At 36.5% G+C, this 19,079-nt stretch overlaps 1 protein-coding gene across 5 annotated transcripts in view; it reads left to right on the top strand.

Moving 5' to 3' along the window:
* The window catches only part of SLC25A21 (solute carrier family 25 member 21), a 387,007-nt gene that overhangs the window by 159,084 nt on the left and 208,844 nt on the right, over nt 1-19,079 (top strand). Inside the window, exon 1 of one of the 5 annotated variants that reach the window (XM_032789980.2) lies at nt 6,068-6,228. The exons of the other annotated variants lie outside the window; for them this stretch is intronic. The gene's annotated coding sequence lies outside the window, so the exon portion shown is untranslated. Of the gene's footprint in view, nt 1-6,067; nt 6,229-19,079 lie in introns of those variants that run through there. 5 annotated transcript variants of the gene reach the window in all.

Below are 19,079 nucleotides of genomic sequence, written 5' to 3'. Positions count from 1 at the left end.
TCTCCCCCTCGCTGGCATGGAGCAATTATGCCAACGGGAGAGCAGTCTCCCATCGACAGAGTGTGACTTCACCAGTTGTGCTACAGTGGCGCAGCTGCATTGGTGCAGCTGTGCCAATGTAGCAGGTGGTATAGACTAGCCCTAAGTCATGTGTCTTACTTTAAGCGTGTGAGTAGATACATTGAAATCAAAGGGATTATTCACATATTTAAAGTCAGGCACATGCTTATGTACCTCGCTGCATCAGGGCCTTAAATGGAAAACATTCACTTTCTTTAAAATGACATTGTCTCCCCCCACCCCACGCATTTGTATCCTTTTCACCTCCAGCTAATTATTAGTAGTAATGTGTTCCTACTTATATACATATGTTATAACTGCAACAGATTAAATTATTATTCTTACATATCTGCATGCCACTGGTAACCTTTGGAAAATAAACGTTAAAGGTCACAACTCGCCCTAAACATTGATGATAATGATTGGCAGTTTTAGAAAGTGTCATCTAGTTACTATTCTAGTAATTAATATTCTAACAATGCTAATTTCTTAAAACAAAAATAGTACTAGATTCACAGAGTGAAATTTATGCTTTAACAAATTGAGCTGTAAAGCTTTAATTTAAAAAATACCCAAAACCATCAGATCAAATAATAAAATAAATATATAAATTCATAGATAAGGCCAGAAGGGACCATTGTGATCATCTTATTTCTAATCTGAATTTGTCTAGATTCAACTTCCAGCTATTGATTTTTGTTATAACTTTTTGTCTGCTAGACTGAATATCCCATTATTATCAAATACACAGAATATATGTGTAGATTAAAAATTTATAAATATTTACCAGGTTAACTTTTGATATAGGCCCAGAACTGCTTTGACATTAAGTGGCCTGTATTATTTGTGTAAACCACATAACCAACTTTTTACTCGTTAGAACCACAATGTAGAACACAATGTGTACTTTACCTCATTTGAACCTACAATAAAGTCTACACTTTTCATCTTTTTCCACGACAGCTTTTATTAGATTTACCATTGCTAGTGGGTTTTTTAAATTATTTTAGGGTTTTTTGTGCCAGCATATTTTCAATAAACTTTATGCAAATAACATTCTATTTTTGTGACTGTGTTCTAACAAAATAAACTGCACGTACAACCTAGCTCTGCCAACCTGGCATGGAAATTATATAAATGTGTCAGTATTACAGTAGGGAAAACACATGAATGCACATGGTGTCTCTCTTAACTTTTACGCGCAGTGTGATACTAATTCATTTTTGACATTTGGAAAACTTCTAACATTAATTTATAAGTTTATTGTGAGGGATAATTCACACAGACATAGTGTTGAAATAAAAAGTTGAAAGAATGCACATCAGATTTTACAGGTGCATAGAACATTAATTTACAGTGACAACATTTTTGTTAAAGGTTGACATAATATTGAATGGAATGTTTTGTTTATATATGGTGGTCTAGTTTACTGACCAATACCAAAATGTATGACCAAACTGGGACTTTGTACAGTCTGCATTTCTTCTACTTTTTCTGGAATCATTTTCTTTCTTTCTTTCCCCCCTCCCTCTGATCACCAGTAGTTGTCTTAGAGTATTTTATTTGTATTATTTTCCATAATGGTTTTTTCCTTTAAAAAGAGAAGTATTTACCAAAGTCAACAATGTTAAATGTGTAGTTCAGAGCAAGTAATATTTATAGAATGCATGCTAAGACTGACCTTTGTCAGTTGTCACAGAACTTGATTTGTTTGTTTGAAGTGCTATACATTTATACCGAAAGCAAAAATTACAGTTATTAGCACTTAGTGTAAATGGATATGCTTGCTCAAGGAAGGAAATTTCAAAAGAAAAAGTACTTAAGGAAAATGCTGAGAATGTATATCACTTAGTTATGTCAAATGAGAGAATTGGGAAGAGGGTGACAATGCATAGTAATGAAAACAGTTTTGTGTCTTTCATATGCCGACGTGGATAGGATGAAATGTCATTATTTCCATTTAACATTTCGTGGAATAAGCTGATCCCTTTGTGTACAAGAACAAGTCTTAGTAATTTTAGGACTAAACTCTGTCCTTGGATGTATGGGCAGGGATACTATGAAGTCAATATAAACTCTATGCATGCATCAGAGCCAGAATTTAGCCTGTGATATTTTTTAATATGTTACTTGGGGTGGGGAGACATATTTGATGGCAACAAGGGACAAATGACATTGAAAACTTAAATCTAGACAAAAAAGTTAATTTAAGGAGGGAAATGGAAATATGAAGACATTTTAAGTGCTTTTATCCACTTTTCTTTGGCTTAAGTTGTTCAAAGATCCTGGATACCAGGTCAAAACTCTGACATTACACCTAAAAAAAAAAGTCTCTCAAAAGAAAAACACATTCCTTACTCCAATCTGGGTAATGATCTTTCACTGCTCTCACTACTGCCTCCTTCTCTGAAAGATACTAGGTACACTGTAAAATCTGAAAATCTATCAAGACTCGCAAGATCCTAATACCAACCTTGCCCCTTAAGGTCAGCTGCAACCGATTCTGACTCTGTCTTCTCTGACACTCCTGGGGTGGGCTTGCATTTATATCAGAAGATATGCCAGTCCCTTAGGCTAGAGAGTTCATTCCTCAATCAAGGTAAACCAATGGAATTATTTTTCCAGTAAGAGAATGCTGTACATCAAGATTTTGCAGCTATAGGGCAATATGCCTGGCCTTTCTTTTTGAATCCTGTCTTGGTCACCAACATATTGTCATCAGGTCAGACAACTCAGCTGTCTCAGCATACTTGACCTGTCAGAGGAGTGGATGGAAAGGACCAAGAGCTAAGCACTTCTTAAAGAATCTTCCCTTTTGTTCAGGGATCTAGCAAAATCTGGAACCCATAATAACTTTTCATGTAGTAGGCTATTTAGCTAGATTAGCTCAGAGGAGCCCAGATATACTGAAGGAGATTGTCTGACCTCACAAGGAGGATTCTATTGGATAAGTACCAATACACAAAGAGCATCGAGTGTCCACTTTGCATTTAACTCCCACCCAGATACTGTAAGGTATACTGAAAACCCTAAAGCATAGGTCCAAGACATCGTCTTGATTCACTGCACCAAGGAGATATTATTTACATTCCTTCTGCTTCCCCTGACCTGGGAAGTCCTCATAAAACCACAGAGATGCTAATAGCCCCAGAATGTGCAAGAAGTTATTGGTCTGTGGGCCTCTTTTTTGTAAGAGCACTCAGCTCTTAGAAAAAAGAGACTTCCTATATAAGGGTCCCATTCTTTATTCCAGGCCTTATTCAGATTAAAAGCTTGTTTTATGAAGAACCTTTAGAAAATACTGAGGAGCTCAGATTGTGTCCTCTCCACCATGCTTTATTCCCACAGAAAGGGAATTTCCTTTGTCTGCTGGTGTTTGGGTGACCATCTCTGTCTGGAGTAGGTTCCAGAAGCTTTAGCATGTAAGACTTCCTTCCTTACCATTCTTAGATTTATTGCAGATGTGGTTTATAATGGCCAGTTGTCTGTATGTGCCCACTCCAGCTCTTAGCTTACTTAGTGTTAACATACCATTAATGGCTTTCCAGTTTGGTCCCACCCTTTGGCAATTAGATTCTTCCACGTGATCTTCTATCTAGTCTATACTCTCCTACCTAAGTCTTAATTTAATTCTGAAAGTTGTATATTTGGATTTCCTTTGAACCTACTGAATGCTATCCAGATGTCCATCAGGTTCTGATGGTTTTCATTCAGTTCACATGGGAGCTTGCAATCCTGGTTTTCAAAGCTACTTATCCTATCTTCCACGAACAGAAACTGGTTCTCCATGGCTAAGTTTTTCAGTTTTCCCCTTCAAGTAGTGTCTCCTTTGTTTCTTAACTAGGGAATCATTCTCCTTCCTAACCTTCCAACATATATCTAAAGCCATGAGCTTAGAAAGAATTCCTTTGGCATTCTCTAGCCTTGTTCTCTACTCTCTGACATTATCTGTCTGGCTTCTGCCCCTGTCTTAACACAACAGCCTTAGGAGGTGAGAGAATGGTTGCTGGATTGGGATGCAGATAACAGTTTTGTAGGGACAGTAAAAAAAAAAAAATCAGTCCCTCTAGGATCCAAGATACATCTTCCTCTTTGTGCAGTGGAGAGCTGGAGAGTTTGGAGAGAATAGTGGAGGTGGAGAAAGAAACAAAAAGGGAGAATTTGGGAAGGAAACTATGAAGTTGTGTAAATAGGAGATGGAGTAAGGGATGGAGAGATAATGGAGGTAATACTCAACTTAAATCCCTGACAAAACTTTGGAAAGGTTTATCTGTAAAAGTATTTTGGGAAAGGGGGTAAAAGCTATGTGCAGAATTTATGGATTCTGCATTTTTGCCTTTACAAAGGTAGGATTTTTAGAGCAAAACTCAGGTCATTGGTAGAACAGTATACCACATTCGTACTTATACCTTTCTTTAGAAAGTAACTACTGTACTTGGTTCATATTTACTGATAAAATGTTACCTGAAATTTTAAAATAGAAAATATAAATGTTCTGGGTACTTTGTTTCTTAGCTAAGAGCCAAATTCAGTTTGTACTTGGAAGCAGAATCAGTAAGTGTTAGCTTTACGAAACATTAATAGAAAAATGGTATGGGGATTAAAATAAAAGTATTGAAAGCAGAATTATTCAGTATGCTGCATAGATGTGAAACAATGCATCTCTCCATTGCTGAACACTCAATGGATGCTTCTTTTTGCTAACGTTATATAATATTAGTGTATCAAGTTCTAGTAAATTACTTTGTTAATTTTGGCATTACTCAAGGTTTTTTCCCTTTAATAAATTAGCTATATTTTGGCTTTTTTTGTATGGATTGACATCTGTGGCATTCATGGGACCAAGAAGAACCAACACGTCATCAATTAGAAAATCAAAATGAGTCTACAAAATTTGCTCAAAAATTGTCTTTCTATTAAGAGATTACTATTTGAGACAGTTTGATATGGAAGGAGCTGCCATAGACAAAACCACATTCTGTTTTATTCTGTACTATTTTCCTATCTCTTTATTAATATAGTTACACAGTGTTCTGATTTTTCTTTCTCTCTTTTCCCACCCCAATTTGTCAGAGACTACTTGGCAACATAGTGATCAGTTTTATTTTTCCAGATCCTAACTTTTCAATTCAAAGGATTTTTAAAACAAGAGAGTGTATTTGCATTAGTTAAATTTTTGGTTATATAATATTGAATTTTTTTTTCTAGTGCCCTGTGTCCATCTTAGGTTATGTGCGATTTAAGCCATAACAAACAAAAACTACAAAGGTCTTTGAAATTAAAAGGTACTGTTATCTTCCAATGCACTGATGAAAACTATTCTAACTGCAAAGAACAGTTATGCTATCATGCTGACAACTGTAAACTGTTGCCAGGGCAGTTAAGTTTCTCTTAGTTCTGTGATAGTCTGCCTGTGGGGAAAACTCTGATTTTAATTAGCAGTTGGTGCTCTTGCAAAACTATGTTTGGCACATCCTGGCAAGCTCAGGAATAACTATCTGCTGTCCTTGCAACTATTTATAAAATTATTATAGAGAAAACTACTAGTGTTGCTGATTCTTGGACAAGAGAGGCACTACTATTTCTTACTTTAGCGTTAACGCACAAATGTATATCCAAATATTGTGCAAAGTTTGTACACTGTATAATTTTAAAATACTAAAACTGACACTTAAGACCAACACCAGATTTATGTCCATGAGGTATGGAAGTTGTTATAGAGTACCACAAAGCACTGACTACATTTTAAAAGGAGAAAATGGGCCACATTTTCAAAAGGGCATTCACTCAGCTTAGATACACATGCCTCCAACGCATTCATATCCATTGAAGTGTTCGGAAACCCTAACTGGATGCATGCAGTTTGGTCCTGTGATGTTTAAAAAGGAGTCAGATGTCCAGTTTTCTAGTGGTCAGTTCTGGAAATTTGAAGTCTGAAAATGGGGACACTTATATGTGGCTCTCCTTACCCATCCCAACAGGTGGTGCTGATATGGGCTCTGGGAAGCGTTCTTCCCAGCTGCAACCCAAGCCCCTGGGAGAGCACCAGCAGGAGCTCTTCTGGACAGAGAACAGCAGCAGCACCACCACTGTGGTGCCCAGGCAGTGACAGCCCCAACCCAGGAGGTCAGGAGAGGGTGCGACTGTAGAGAACAGACTCCTCACTGGGTTAGGAGTGACAGGTTTTTTTTGTTGTTGTTGTTTTGGGATAATATGGGCATCTTAGCTATAGTATAGTTGTGGCTTTAATGACTTATCCAGACCCATTAAGGTCAATGGAAAGACTTCTATTGACTTCAGTGGACTTTAGATCAGGCAACAAGATTCTGGTCTCAAATACATGATGTATTATATCCTGGACTGTAAAATCTTCAGGCCAGAGATTGACCTCGTTTTGTTTAATTTGTCTTCAAAGTGCTACATACACCTGTGGTGATAATAAATTACAATATCAATTAAAGTATATATTGTGAAGTCAGCTACTATCTGTGTGGATACATGTAGAAGAAATGATTATAAAAGGTGAATTATGAAATGCACTGGATATATGAGACCAGATTCTGGTGCTAAAAAGTAAGATTTTTTTATTATTATTATTATTTTATTTTAAAATCTGACAGCACAAGTTTTTCTGCTATCTGAAAATACTTCTTACATTACCATTTTGCTTGTTAGAAGTTCCATTTTCTTCTTTTACAACACAATAATATTTCAATAGATGCTCTAACTAATTTAAAAGTAGTTCCTGGCTGAAGGGAAAATATTATATTTGGCCAATGATGACCCAGCAAAATTATTTGTGAAAAATATGATATTATTCTAAGTAATGTTATTTTAAATAATATCCCACAAAAATGTAGGGTGTCCAAACGTCCCCATTTTATAAGGACAGACCCAATATTCAGGGCTTTTTCTTATATAGGCATCTATTACCCACTACCCTCATCCCGATTTTTCACACTTGCTATTTGGTCACCCTACAAAAATGTATATTGTATGTAATAGTTTGAGGGAAAAATTCATGTAGGTAGTTATTCAGTTCTTTCTATACTGCAGAACTTTAAAACATACGTTAAAAACATCATCGGGGTTTGCGTGCGTGTATGTGTTGGACACTTTTGGAAAACTCTATGTCATGCATTTCAGACCGGACATGGTAAATCTATTCATCATGAGCTGAAGACCACCGCTGTGTTTGCAGAGCAAAAAGCCAGCCTTTCTTTTCTGGATAATAAATGATCACAGGGCTGGAAATGAGTCAGACTTTTCAGACTAGCCAAAGACAAACTATCTTTGATTCCAGTCGTCTTGACTCACCTGTACATATTCCATGTTATTACTCAGGTGCTAAGCAGAAGTGCTTTTTGTCTTCAAGGCTGAAAGGCCCTTTAGTTTAAATTAGGGACGTTCACTGGTCTTCCCTGAGAAAGTAAAATAAATTCGCTAGTGGTTACTAGTTGTAAAAAGCTGTTAAAATACACAAGTTCTGCCTCATTTCCAATGCAATGCTGTGACTTAAGAACACTTGTTTATTGTTACACAGTATGCTGCCAGGCTGTCCAGGTAGATGAAATCTGATTCCCTTTCTTATTGCTTTAAGCATTTCATTATCACTTACGGGTTGTTTCAAAGGACAAGGAAAAATATAAGACTTCTTGGAGTAAAGTAGTGACTAACTTTCAGTAACTTGCAGCTGAGCACTTCTCTCTTTTTTTTTAAAAAAAAAGAATACATTGACTGTGTTTGACCTTTGACTCAAGAGAATCTTAAAGGTTTCTATTACTGAGGAAATAGGTTCCTTAATGACTGTGTTATCAGAGGTGAGAGGAGTAAAAGAAGCTGTTATATAGTGAAACATGAAGAGACATACATGAAATATTAAAGGCTTGACTGGGCAAGTCAGCCTGCGCCAACAATATGCTAAGAACATCTATCATAACAGAGCCGGTGCCCAAACAACAATTCTCTGGCTGCATATTAGGTATGTAGTCAGATTGCTGAAGTGTAGCCCTCTTCCACTGACCTGTTGCACTGATATGAAGTGTTAATGTGTCTCTAGATAAGCTGTCTGTTGGTGAGAGCTAGACCCTGGCCTGCTACTAATTGATTCCCACCATTGTTTTCCCAGAACACTTTTGGTGATTTCTAATGAATCCCAATATTGATGATACTCCTTTAAATTTCATCCCTGTGTTGTTTTTCATTCCTTTCATTAACACTAATAAAAATATGGCAAGAAAAATACAGAAAAACGAGATTGTAACTGCTTATTTGTGTTTAAATACATTTTAAACAATTGTTAAAATGTTTTGCATCTTAAGATGTTTGTCACTAATTAAATGGCTGGTTTGTATATATGCAGCTAACTTTATATCTTGCTTCCAGTTGTGCAGTGTTTGAAATCTCATCTTCTAAAATGATAATAGTTCTGTTACACAGGCTAATGGAAGTGTTTTTTAGGAAGTAGAAGGAAGCCTTGCAGGCATCAGCAGTTTATTAGATCCTGATTCTGTTTTAAAAGCTTTTAACACCAGTCTTTTATCACGTTTGTGTCAGGGACAGAACTTATAAAAAAGCAAGCACATTTGAATAAATTACGTTTAGTTCGTTGTTAAAATTATTATAGGCTAAGTCCAGATTTAACACAGTTACAAAAAGTAATTTTGCATTTACAACTTTCCTGGTCTCTGTGGTAGAAGTTTATATAATTATCAGCTTGTTAACAAGTTGTTTAGTTAATTTTATTTATTTATTTATTGTACTAGAGATGGGAGATCTTAAAGACTCTGCAATTTCTACATACCTCCACTTACAGAAGTTCTGATTTTTATTCTGAGGCTAATCGAACACTGCAGCACTCATTCCCTACTGTCCCTAGATATCTGTATACTCATATGTCCCCGTTCATCATAGTATCTGAGTGCCTCATAATCATTAATGAACTTCATCCCTATTATTTAGGCAAGGAACTGCAATAAGAGATAGATTAAGTGACATGCCCAAGATCACACAGGAAGTCTCTGGTTGTCTGGAAACTGAACTTAGGTTTCTTGAGTCCCAGTATGTGCTCTATGCACTGTTTATGTCCATAAATCAATCCTCTGGTTACTTTTTGTCCTCATCCAGTGCTTTTGTCAGGATAAGTGTCTTTTTAAATAACTATAACGTTATATAAAATTTTAGGGTGGATTATCCACCAGTCTCTACCATCTGATCCTGCTTGTCCTCTGCCATCACTTTGGAGGTAAGACCGAACACCTCAGGGTCAGCTCCTCCTTAAAGATGGGTGAGTCAATTTGAAGCCCCGGGGAATTAGCTCAAGTGGTAGAGCGCTCACTTAGCATGTGAGAGGTTAGCAGGATCAATGCCTGCATTGGGGTGAGGGATAGCTCAGTGGTTTGAGCATTGGCCTGCTAAACCTAAGGTTGTGAGTTCAGTCCTTGAGGGGGTCATTTAGGGATCTGGGCAAAAATCTGTCTGGGGATTGGTCCTGCTTTGAGCAGGGAGTTGGACTAGATGACCTCCTGAGGTCCCTTCCAACCCTGTGATTCTGTGAATAAAATAAGAGTCCTAAATCTTCATCCAAAACTCAGTGTATACAGAAAGTGGTTGGGTGTTTGGCAGTGATGGTTGTTTTTGGGGTGGAGGGCACATTTGTTTTAAAGATTACTAAATGTCCCTTTTCTTTAACTTTCTTCTCCACATGCCTCTGCACTTCTTGGTTTGGCTGGGACAATAGGTGCAAATACCATGAGAAAATTGCTTCTATAATCTCTTCAGCCTTATTGAAATCAGCACTGACAGGAAATCTCCCAGGAAAGTCTTTTCTTATGAGATTTTCAGCCCAATTTCTCAACCCTAGGCCAGGGCCAGCTCTACAGTTTTTGCCGCCCCAAGCAGCGTGCCGAATTGGTGCCCTGGGCAGCGGGGGCAGTCTCTGTACCCTTAGGGCAGCAGGTGCGTTTCCGCGGCGGCAATTCGGCAGCAGCTTCTATGTTTAGCTGAAGCAGCCCCAGACAGCTAAACATAGAAGCTGCTGCTGAATTGCAGCAGAAATGCGCCTGCTGCCCTAGGGGCGCACTGACTGCCCCAGCTGCCCAGGGTGGCAGTTCGGCACTCTGCTTGGAGGCAAAACAACAGGGACTTCTGCCCCTTGCAGAATGCTGCCCCAAGCACCAGCTTGGAATGCTGGTGCCTGGAGCCGGCCCTGCCCTAGGCTTTTTAATCAGGTATGAGAGGAAAGAAACAATTGATCTAAAACCCTGATCCCTGAGCAAAGTCTGAGTAAAAAAAATTTTACTCACAGAAACTGTGCGGGGATTGAAAGTTACGGAATCCACTCCTAGGTGCCTCCACAACCCAGTCACAACCATTCCAATTTACTGAGAGAAACAGTGGACATGGTCAGCTGGATATGTGCAGTGCAGAAACATATTGGGCACATTTGTCTGGTTCATACAATGAACCTTGGAAATGGGTCAATACCTCATCTTCCCCACTGATTTGGCCCTTCTGCACAGCAGACCTGCAGCTTTTATGCCATTTTGAGTCTTAGCATATGTGCTTCAGGGGGTGCAGGATTTGGGCCTGAGTGAACTACTGTTCACATATCTCAGAAAAAGTAACATCTCCAACTCTCGGTTCCTGACAATGTGCATCTGAGGCAACTAGCCAGATCCGTAGGAATTAAAGTTGCACAAAATCTCTTTTCTATATTTTCTATTAATTTCAGGAAAGTCTGCTGAATAAGTCACATCTGCGGCACGTAATGTAACTTTCATTTGTTCTACTGGCATTTACTTCATGGATCAGTCCAGGACTCGTTAACCTTAGCAGTCCAATATACTCAACTTCACTAGCAGATCAAAATTCATTTTCCTTCCACACATTTGTTTCCAGGTCCACTTACTTCAACCATTAAAAGGATATCCGGCTCTATTGAATTATTTTGTGTATGCTGCAAAATATTGTAAAAATAGAAAATAAGACATTGTTTGCATTTACATTTTTTCTCCTTTTTTGGGATTGGAGGAACTATTAGTTGAGAGCAACTGTTGGCTCTCCTTCTCTTTTTTGTGAGCAAGAAGCAGAAACTGAAGAGAAACTTTGTTCATCTTGAACTGTAAAGATCTAAAGTGTCCCAATTCTCTATATTGCCACCAATGACAGATTATATTTGGTTGCAAAATAATACACAATACCTTTTTAGATATATGAATTATCTACCCATGAAAACTACCTCTCTATATTTTAATATAGTTTAAAATATTTATTCTGTAGAATACAGATATGAGCTGGGAGAATGCTGCAAAAGAGAATGTGTGAGCACTTTTTCAAACTTTTCAACAAATTTGGTTTGGCTGATCATGCTGCTTTGATGTTTGCTTTCCATGAATATTCTAGCAAACATGTTTACTTGTAGGAATATTCATTGAAAGAACAAATGGTAAGGACATACTCTTGACTAATTGGATAAAGTGGATGAAGCCCTTTTGCTAGCCACCTGATATAGGAGAAATACTCAATCAAGTAAATGCAAAGAAATATACCATGTGACTTATACATCAAGCAAAACAGCACATATTTCCAATTGCAAATACAAATACATGCATGAAGCAGTGGATACCTATGTGGTATCCATAGGCTGAAATATGTTTGCATAAAACATTTATTAGCATTTGTTAAGTAATTCTGAACAATGAACAAATTAATAGGAATCACTCTGTGTTCATGGACAATTAATTAGTCATTGAATTTAGAGCTTTTTCTTGTTAATTAATGTGTTTGCTTCTGGTAGTCTGTTCAGCTCTATTCCAAGTTGTTTATTTTGGATTTTCAATGGAAACAATTTCATTAAACTAACTACGTGTCCTACCATGTAGGAGATGCCCAGGGCATAAGAGATGCATGTCCACTACAGAAAAGAATTTTGATGGGGCTAATATGATTGTTATGTCATAAATAAATTTGTGAACATTCCCCCATAAGTTATGAAAAATGCTCTTTTAGTACATTTATTTATATTTACGTTGAAAACTCACTTTTCTCTTCAGAGATGAACCTGTACCAAAACATTGTTCCGAAAATCCCGAAATTATAGGATATGTCTAAACTGGAATCTGAGTCCAAAAATTGTATTTCAGGTCTCATTTGAATGTCCGTTCCAGCTCGGTTTTAAGGTTCTTTTTATGTTTAAACCAGAGCTAGTGTGTATGAAGAGAAACCTATTTTTTTATTATTATTGTTGCAGTTGGTGTTTTTCGGTTGTTGTCACTAGGAAGCTGTAGACTTCAAGTTTGAGAATTCCAAAAAGTGTGGTGGTGTCATTTGTTCCAGACTTGATCCTAGTTGACTGAATAAATACTCAGACAAAAGCATTTAAAAAAAGTTTGTTTGCTTCACTTAAGGCAAACTGGCTGAAATGTTTTAATGGCAAGTAATACAATACCAAGGAGGTGTCTCTGAGAATGTTTCTGTGCACATGCCATTGTTTCTTATGACAATAATGGCTTGTGGTAACATGGTCCAATGTGAGTTCCCACAGAATTATATAACTGTTACAAAATGAATGTGGGTATTCACTGTGTGATGCAACAAGAACTTTGTAAGAAATGATCATCTGGGGAAAGCAGCTCCAAAGCCCTTCCACTGCTTCTGTTACAGACCCTTGTGTGTAATTATTAGACAGTGACACATTTTATTAAACTTTCTGTGAAAATACTTTGCCTTCTTTTTTTTTCATTAGTTACACTAAGCATGGAACCAACAGCCATGCCCCCACCCCTGGACTGCTCCTAATATCACCTGCCTCCCTCCCACCATACTGAGGTATGTGGAGTGGAGTCCCCTTGTATACCTGTTCTGCAGCTTTTCCCTATGGTTCTGTTGGACTGGAAGGTTTTTATGGCACCAGCATCCTTAGGTGAATTTCATCCTTGGTCCCAAACCTGATGTCCTAAAGTAAGCAAAATTTGCAAAGTTTCAGTAGGATGGGAGTTTGTCCATCTACAACTACAGCAGCAGGTCAACAACATGCAACCAACTTCTTTGGCTGAAAATTCAAAATTTAGAAAATGACGGAAGCAATGGACTAATCCAGCCTTTTGACTGTGGAGATATGGATGCAGCTCTAAATTAGATACGTGATTTGAGTTTGGTTGCTTTCCTTTCTGTTAGTGTAGATGCATAATAGGGTTTTATAGGTCAGTGTAGAAGATGAAAAAAAGGAAGGACTGCATCTCCTTACCTGATTCCTGTCTCTAGTGTCATGATTACTTAGCTTCCTCCCTACAACCGCAGGCCCTTGAAAAATGGAAATAGTACTAAAGATTATACATTAATATTACTAAAGATCTCATAATCAGCAAAGGATCATTAAAATGTACATTAGAGGCCAAATTCTCTGCTGTTGTAACTCCAGTGCAGCGAGTCAAGCTTTGTTTGATCCTTGATGTTTGATCCTTGATGTTAAATTGTTTCCACTAGGAAATTAATATGTTAAGTATGTGTATTTTATTTTTCTTAAACTCTGGAAGTAGCTGCGGTAATATTCTAGGTGGACTCTCCTACTACCTTTATCCACTAGGTGACAGTACAACTCTTTTACCTTTTTTTATTATTCTCTATAGGTGATTGAAGCAAAAGAAAAAAGTTAATTTAAACAACTTCTGAGAATATATTCTTGGCAGTTGAAAATTAACGTACTCTGTGTGAATTGTTTATAATTTTGGTATTGTGAGGAAATATTTCTCATAAGTTAGTTTGCTCAATGCAAATAAAGGACTTATTTATTATTAAGCAAAGCTATTGTTTGTTTTTAACCAGAAGACCCCTTACATTGTATCTTAATTGTAGACTGATAAATAGCTATGGAAAACATAAATGCTGAAAGTTACTAAAAATGAACTTGTTTTTAACAGCTGAAGGTAAAATATCCAAAATAAACCCTGAATCTTAGCAGTGATCACTAAGAAGAAAGGTGACTTTTTAAAGCTACCTTTTCAATAAAATAATATGTACAGTATCATTAACCCTTTTTAATAAACAGTTACACTATGAATTAGATGACTTGTTATTTAAACTGTTTTTAAAAAGAATGAAAATAAATTACTTATTTGCAGCATTTCCATTGTACTCTACCACATGACTAATATTTAATTTATGCAAAATAAAACTAAATGTTTCTTTGTGTATTTATATGAAAATTTTATAAAATCGAGTTCCCCTTCGCTACCCATTTTCATCTGCATACTTCCCAAGGTGCTTTCATTTGGACAAATCCTGGAGATAGGGTAGAGGAAAAATGGTATATAGAAATTTGCTGAGTGTGATATATTGTATATTTTAAGGGCTGATTCTTCAAACTTGCATTTCATTGACACTAGTCACATGAGTAAAGTTTCATAGCTAAATGTTTACAGGATCAGTCCTGCAACCATTACCATGTACAAGATAAAACATACACTTAAAAAAAACCTAGATGCTTTTCAAATTGTGTGATTATATGAATATATAAAATTATAATTTAATAGTTACAATATTTTTTAAAATATTCCTCTGAGCCATTTAAAGTATTAAAAAATCCTAAGAACTAAACATTTGTGTTTATAATCACAGTGAGATTTTAGAGTGAGTTTTGGAATGATCTAGGTTTGCAGAGACTATTTTAATTTATAATGCAATGCCGAAACCACTTGGAATATTGTTTTGTAAATACTGACAAACCTCTGATTCTTATTAGAGGAAAGGACAAAATTATTCTCATAGCATAACAGGCATATTTTTATCATGGTATTATTACATTCTGGAAACATCTCTATATAATAAACAAAGTAATAGCCATTTTTTAAATTCTATCTACTTTCCAAAAGTTATAAAATATAATAAGCAAAATGAACATTTTACAGCAGTAATAAAAGATACAATTTAATGACAAGTGAAAATTAAATAAACTAAAATCTGATATACACATTACACACTTTCTTACAGAACACCTTCAAAATGTACCTTAAAAAATATATTTTAAACATTTTAGCAAAAAACAATTATAATCACAAGCCTGCATAACTCAGAAAACATCATTCTTAAAAGAAAAAGAATTTTTTCATCAGTATGACAAAATAGTAGCACTTGCTGGACTAAATTGTGCAATGATTTACGCTCTGTGTAATCCCCCATTAGGGTGCAAGGTAGGGCAGAATTTGGCCCATTATGTTTAATGGTTGAGGACTACAAAAGTGTTACACATTTAAAATTTATGATAGAGCATTACAAAGGTTCACTTTGTACTTTGAGCTAGGATTTCTAGAGACATTAAATGCTGTTGCACATTTCAACACCTCTAGTAAAATGGTTGTGGTTCATTTTTGAGACATCAATTTCTATATACATTTATTACATACTATATAATTCTGTTACTTTTGGTCCCATTATGACATGTAATGTGAAAGATCATTTTATTTTTTTTTTAAAAAAAATTCCTTCTTAATCTTCAGCAGAGTTTTCTGTTTAGTCTCAGAACGTAGAAAAAGACCAAATACACTGTATTATAGAATATAATGCCTAAGTGCTTGCCTTATTTTTTTTCAATTTATTTTAGGCATGTGCCAAAATACTGCATCCTTTGTCTGCACCACATAATGTTGCGATAAAATTCTACCTACCTTAGACACTCTTCTCTAATTTTTCATTTATTTGTTGAAGAGCTGAACAAAATACAAAGGCCTCGGTATTGAATTTAGCCCGTGATGTCTATAATTTCCCTATATTTCTTAAAAGAAAAAATGATTGCACTGTTAATGGTATAAGGACTGCTAGGAGAATGTGAACAAAATGTATTTACAATACATTAAATTTTTCTGAGATTGATTTAGGCTTCAGTATAATGACATTACCTTTATAGTTAAAATTGTCATTTCCACTATAAATCTCTATTTTGAGATGTTTATAATTCAACTCAGATATTTGAAAAATAAGCAAGCTAGGCTGTGAGGTCTTTATTTGGCAGTGAATTTTTTAGTACGCATTTGGAAAAAATAGTGCTCTTTTTTTCAAGTTACAAGAAAACAAAAACAAAAGTTAGTGATTTCAGACACATTTTTGGCCACCTTAACCTAAAGCCAGTTTAATTTTATTAAATGAAATTGTAGAAGCCATTAGTTCTTAGCAAATACTGATGGTAACTAACTATTGAGATAGTAATTGAGAAAAACTATCACATTACTTTGCCAGTAATTTTTTTGTGAAGCAAAATTCAGTGAGCTATATTGTACCATCACTGAAGTCAGCAGGGAGTTCTCTTTAAAAGCTGGTCCCTTGTATGTATACTTTGGACCTGTTGCTTATCTTACTGGTTTTTAACCAGTGTAACTCCATTCCTTTTAGTGGAATTACTTCTGATTTATACCACTTTGAGAGAGAATAAGATCAACTGTGCTTATGCCTGGCAGCAGAAATGACAAAATAGAGTATCTCTGTTCCAGACAGAGGCTCTTTAATCTATGTTCCACATTGCAAACTATGTATCCTATGTCCGCTGAAGTCAATGGGAATTATTTCATCAACTTAAATGGGTGCTGAATAAGGCCCTAGATCCTCATCCTGTAAATACTTATACACATACTCAACTCATGTGAGAAGTCCCATTACCTTCACAGACGTGAAGTTTGGCATGTACTTAAGTCACTGTTGGATTGTGTTTTGATTCTGTGGAGTTATCTATTATTTTATTTTTCTGCGCTTGTATTTCTATATTAGGCTGCACTTACATGCTGTTGAATCAACATTCATAGGTTTCTATACAATTTTTTTTAAATAGATCTAATTATTTCTTATAATTATTTCCTCTTAGCTAAAAACATAGCTGGATAAATGGTGATATTTACAGAAGAAAATTCTGTTCTCACAGGAAAAGTGGAAGGAAATAGGAGGAGTATTATTTGTGTCACATGACCTATTAAGAGTAATACAATACTTGGTTGGGTGGGACATTAGCAGCTGTTATGCCAAACCTATTCATCTGAGGTACATATATGGCCCCCATTACTGTAGTTTCTGAGAACCTTAGAGTCTTTAAGGTATTTATCCTCCCAGCACCCCAGAGAGGTAGGGAATTACTAGTATCCCCTTTCACTGAGGCACAGGGAAGCTAAGTGACAGGTTATGCAGTCATACTAGGAAATCTGTGATAAAGCAGGGACTCCCCAGTCCTAGATTGGAGTCCGAACTACTGGACCATCGTTCTTCACCTCATCACTCTGCACCTATTCCGGCCAAATGAAAAAAACGAGGGGAGGTGTGCCATGGCATCCCTTTTTGTGAAATAGGTAATCGCATTTTAGTGGACAAGCCCAGTACAAAGTACTGGAGTGAAACATATGGAAGAGGTACAGTAAGGTGGGGTATAAAATATATTTATCTATTTTAATATACACATTTGAAAATATCCATCTGAAAATATTGCCTTTGGCACCCATTTGCTCTTTAACAGGTCATATTCAAGCACATTATTGCTATACTTGCCACAAAAAGAAAAGGCAGAAAGCTCGTATTCAAAAGAATTCAGAAGTGTAAAATTACTTCTGTACTGTTACTACCAGTGGTGACTGGAGGCAAAATACTGGAAACAAAATCCAGTGACATGATAGCAACTGGAAAGTGTTTCAGTTTTCATGGGGGAGGAGGAGAGAGAGATTTTCCACGTATTTTTACTTAAAAGATTAGATCTATGTGCAAATTGCAAGGTTAACACCGAAAATCAGGATGGCATAGATTCTATCACATCTGAGATGGTCTTCTTATGCCACACCTTCCAGGCCCCACTCTATACAGGATCAGCTGCTGATGTGGCTTGTGCTCAGACCCATTTCAGCCCGTTAAGAGTGAGTGATATTACTAGTGCGACAATTCAAACAATACAAACCTGTCACCCTTGGCAATTTTAGTGTATCATTTAATATTTTCCTATACCTACCTATTTTAGGATAACAATATTACTATAATATTTACCAGTGCCAGTTCCCACTACGCACTCTCCTTTATTTCCCCCACCCACCCACTTCCGTGAGATTCCTGTGACCTTCATCCCTGCCATTTTTATATTTTAAGAAATTGAAATTATCATCTTGACTCTCAGCCCTGTGACTTTGGCCATCAGTAGGGTTCCATGAGCAAGTGAATGCCATATGCACCCTCACTCTGACCACATCCCTAGAGCCAGCCGGCAGAGTTAAATTAACAGTACTCCTGCTATGTATCTTTTTGGAGTCATTTCACTGGTCATTAAACTTAGTACTATATGCTGATTATTTTATAATTGGGTCTACTGTGCATGAATCTGTTTGGCATTGTAATGTGTGTGCCACCGTTAGCTAGAAAGCAAAGGAAATAAGAGACCCATCAAGCCAGGAATGACTAGGTAAGGAATGTCCCCAAACAGCTCAACTGTGATATAAAAGCACACTTCATTTCCAGGTGAAAAAACATGATTCAAGTATCCAGGTGCAAAATAAGCCCAGAAGCCAGAGAATGAAAATATAAACTGGCCGTCCGAAAACAATCACAGCATTTCATTGGGTACGCAATGAAACAGCCGTAGGCGTTCTGTAAGCCGTGATAAATAAATAAATAAATGAATAAAATAAACGTAGTCAATGTACAGCACTCACAGCAGTGCTGCCTCAACAGGATTTCACCTTGCAGCTTTTGAATCTAAGGTTTCATTATGCACTGGCTGCAGAAATTCTTTTCTGTAGCTCCCAGAGTTGATTTTTCACTGTTCAGGTTATATGAATTTTGGTCAGATGAATTAACCACATTGAGACAAATTTTTGAAAAGGCCTCAACCCCACCTTCAAGATTGTGCATGCAATCATTTCCATCCAGATGTTGAGTTGTTGTTTTTTTTCAAATAAAAGGTACTTATGCATGCAAAGCAGGCAACTATCTGCGCTTTTCCCCGCACTCCCACAAATGCCACTTGTACATAAAAATGCAGGTTTTATGAATGCACAAATTACTAT

Source organism: Chelonoidis abingdonii, chromosome 4, assembly GCF_003597395.2.
Source record: "Chelonoidis abingdonii isolate Lonesome George chromosome 4, CheloAbing_2.0, whole genome shotgun sequence".
NCBI classification, from domain to species: domain Eukaryota; kingdom Metazoa; phylum Chordata; order Testudines; family Testudinidae; genus Chelonoidis; species Chelonoidis abingdonii.
This window is presented reverse-complemented; position numbering and strand designations above follow the sequence as displayed.